The sequence below is a fragment of the Myiozetetes cayanensis genome, unplaced genomic scaffold, assembly GCF_022539395.1.
Source record: "Myiozetetes cayanensis isolate MyiCay16 unplaced genomic scaffold, myiCay2020 scf6-25, whole genome shotgun sequence".
In the NCBI taxonomy this organism is placed as follows: domain Eukaryota; kingdom Metazoa; phylum Chordata; class Aves; order Passeriformes; family Tyrannidae; genus Myiozetetes; species Myiozetetes cayanensis.
In genome coordinates, this window is record NW_026087853.1 from 3,443,680 (window position 1) to 3,447,531 (window position 3,852).

Genomic DNA, 3,852 nt, shown 5'->3' on the forward strand with positions numbered 1-3,852 from the left:
CAATATGTAGCACTTAAAGCTTATTTCCTTGAAATGCTTAAACGTATTAATGCCAGAGTGGAAGGTTGTTTTCTTGGGAGGCAGGGATTCTTCTACCCTGTCACGGCCCCCAAAAGCATGCATGTCACCCATGCACAGGCAGAGATGCACTCCCAACGTGGAGTTTTAATCACGTTCATCGCCTTGAAATGAAAAATTAAATTGATTTTTTCTTTTCTTTGCACAGGGCCCAGACTGGGGAGGCACAATTGTACAGTGAGGTTCAAGAAACTAAATATCTTGAACTGTGTGGGAAGGCTGCAACTAGGGCTGTAAACCACTGAAACTTTTTTTTTTTTTAATTAAATTTTTTGTTTGATGTTTAAAATACAGGTGGTATTTTTTTTGCATCCTACTAATAATCTGAACACTGAAACAGAGCCATTACTTACTTTTAACGTGACCGAATCAACCCTGTGGGTTGTAACTCCAGGTCTGTACCACTTTTATCACTGCAGTTTTCCCAACCCAGAATTCTGGTTGTCTTTGCTATATTACAAATAAAATCATTGAGCAATGAGACGAGTCTACAGTGTCATGCCATATGCCTTTTTTTCTCCTTAAAGTATTCGGACAAGGTGTCATTGAAAATTTAGTATGGTAAAAAGTCAATTTTAACACTCTCATACTCGAATACTGAGCAATTTTTCTGGTATAAAATATAAATAACTCTTGTGGTTTTATGACCTTGAGTATTACATATAACAGCACAGCAAAAATTGTCCTACAGGGTGCTATGCTGGCCATATGCTCTTCATACTGATAGACTTGGACTGAAGTTACAGAAAATTCATAAATTCCTCTTAACATGAAATTTGATTTTTGAGTGTGAACAGTTTCCTGAATGTCTGAATTTCCTGTCAAAAGTGGTGCATGAAGCCATAAAACAACATTCCATGAAAATAAATCTTGTATCCCAAAACTGTGGGAAGTCATCACATCAGTCACAGTTTCTACATGAGTTTTGAGCATCAAACTTATCCAACTGTTGCTTATTTGTTAGCCAAATACCCCCAACTGTTTATAAAAATGTTTTACCTTAATGCACCAGCAAAACTAACAGTAAAATAGTAGATGGTTCTCCAGTCAAGGTGTTATGTTACTTTACAAATTATATTTTTTTTTTTTTTTTTTACTGGAAGACCACTTTGCACAACAAAGTTTATTTGGAGGTATGCTGTCTGTGTTATTTCTGATCAGCAAAATGTCATCTCCTTATAACTCCTATTTCTGAGGGAGAAACAAAACTGAGGTATGATTGTCTCATCACAGCAGCAGGTAGGAGTGTGAATTTCATTAGTCACTCTTCAAACATTTTACTCAACAAATTCAAAACCCCATTTATTCAAATATCATTATACTTCCTCAGAATTTGGGGACATAAAATGCTTGTTATAGATATTTATTTAACTAGCACTGACCTAATGCAGGGTGGTACACTACCTCTTGACAAGGAATTTTTCAAGCAAAGTAGTTTTATGTCAAAAACTTCATGAAAACTTTAAGTGGAACAGTAAATATATCAGGGCCCTGAGTAAACATTTCCCTTCTGAGGAGGATACTCATATGAGATTCAAAGGCAAATCCCTCCTCTGCTCATTTAAGAGGTGTTTTTTTTTGCTGTTAGTACCTCAGGGCTGGGTTGTGAGCCTGAGCTCTGTCTCGTGAGGTGCAGCACAAGGACGGAACAAAAAGGCAACCCCCACTCCAAGGACTCACAGCACAAGGGCACAGCACAGCCCCACTGCCACCTTGCTGGCAGCTGCACTGCTCTCAGGAGATTACAGCTCCCTCCCAGCTGCCACGGCCACCGCGCTGCTGGAGGTTCCTGCTCTCCAGCTCAGCTGGAGTCACGTGTGGAATACCTGGAATGTACCTGGAATTTTGCTCTCGAGCAGCTCTCACTGCACAGACAGGAGAATCTCTGCCTGCACAACTTTCAGACCAGAGGTGGATGCTGCCAGGTGTGTGGGTAAGGGACAAATCAAAATGACACTGGTCAGTGAGATACTGTGTCAGCAATCCAGCAATGTGACTGCTGTTGATTTTGTAGGCACAACAAGGGACCGTTTTAAGACAAAATTTGACAGATACTGAAGAAAAAAAATCTCAGTGTGTGTTTATAAGCAGCTCATGCTCTTAGACCTCAGTAAAGTGTCCCAAATGCTGAGTGGTTGCCTCTTTCAGAGCTCTTTTTCAGCAGCTTTCTCTTTTGTGTTATTAATCAGCCTGTCCAATTTGTGTCAGTAAGCATCCACCAAGACCTAGAACTATGGTTTGTGCCACTTCAGCCTGCAGCCTTGGCTTCTGGAGTTCAATGTCAGAGACATGGGTGACAGAACCCATCAGGGTGCCCCACATAACACAGCCTCAAACTTGCCTCTCCCTTATGCTTTTCATATTGCCAGGTATGCAGCAGACTAGAAAAGCTGTGTCTCACTTCTTATTTGCTGGACCTCAGCAGGATTTCACTAAAAAATTCTGATTCATCCCCATTAAAAAAAAAAAAATTCCAACTTTCACAAATCTCTAGGCACTAGTACTTAAGAAAATCTGGGTGATACAAATACAGTCCTGAGGAATTTAGGAGTTTGGCAGAAAAGAAATAGTGGCATAGATAACCAGGCTTCTGGTCATTTAGGGCTTTGCAGGCGAGGGGAAAGGGACTCTCCTCCCCTTTGGACATTGCTGATGTTTTTTTGGTAGACTGTGCAGATTCTATGGGTAGGATGCTTTTTGTCCACTTGTTCCACTCAGCCTATGTGCCCTCCTAAATAGTTTGTGCATTTACAATGTTTTCTGTGAAATCTGCTGAATTTGCTTGCCTGCTGTCAGGCAAGGTGTTTGCTTCGTAGTAAATGACTGAGAAACCCAATTCCCTCATAAATTTGTAAAGAACATCAGAAATTAGTAACCTGTGCTTCATGTGTAACAGGAAAAAAATAACTCCAGAGTGATCTGGCATTTCCTTCAAGGGCCATAAATGTAAAAGTTGTGGTTCTAGAGCAGGTGGTTCTGAGGGATTCACAGGGCACAGGGCTGTGCTGGCTCAGAACAGTCAGAATTCCTTGCTGAGTAACCCTGATATTGTCTTAAAAGCCATTCTTTCCATAAGGAAAGGCATTTGTGGAGAGCTGAGGGGTACATTTGTACTGATCACAGTTAGACTTTGGGAACTGTCTCTGTCTCTTTTTTGAAAGACATTAGATAAGGAGTATGTCGAGTTGAAAGACAGAATTTGAAATGTTAAGTATTACAATTGCAACATTGTTTCACTCCAGATGTTAAGAAATACCTACAAAACTTCACATAAAATTAACAAGAACGTTTATTTCAAAAACTTTATAAATCAAGTGTTACACACAGAATACTTAAAACAGTGTCTTTAACTCAAATTCAGCTCTTACTGCTACAATAGTCACTCTTACTAACACAAGTAATTTAGTTTATATCAGAGGCTGAAAGTACTCATCCAGATGTTTAGATGCTCTCACACAGATATTTAATTAACTCAACACACTGCTGTAAAATGATATTTCTGCTACTTCTAAGTGCCAATTTGGCAAGAGCATATCATAACATTTTATGAAAAAAACACCTTTAGAAAATAAATAAGAAAAATAAAAGCTGCATCTCAAAATGTGTGTGGTTGATGAACACACACATTCTTGCAGCAACTGCAATAATGTATCCTTACATTATTTCTTACAGAAATGAAAGGAGGAGATTAAATGCTTTGTACTTTAACTTCAGAAACTGAAAACATTTGTCAAGGCTAAGTAGGAAAAGAATTTATAAGGAAGTCAAAGGTAT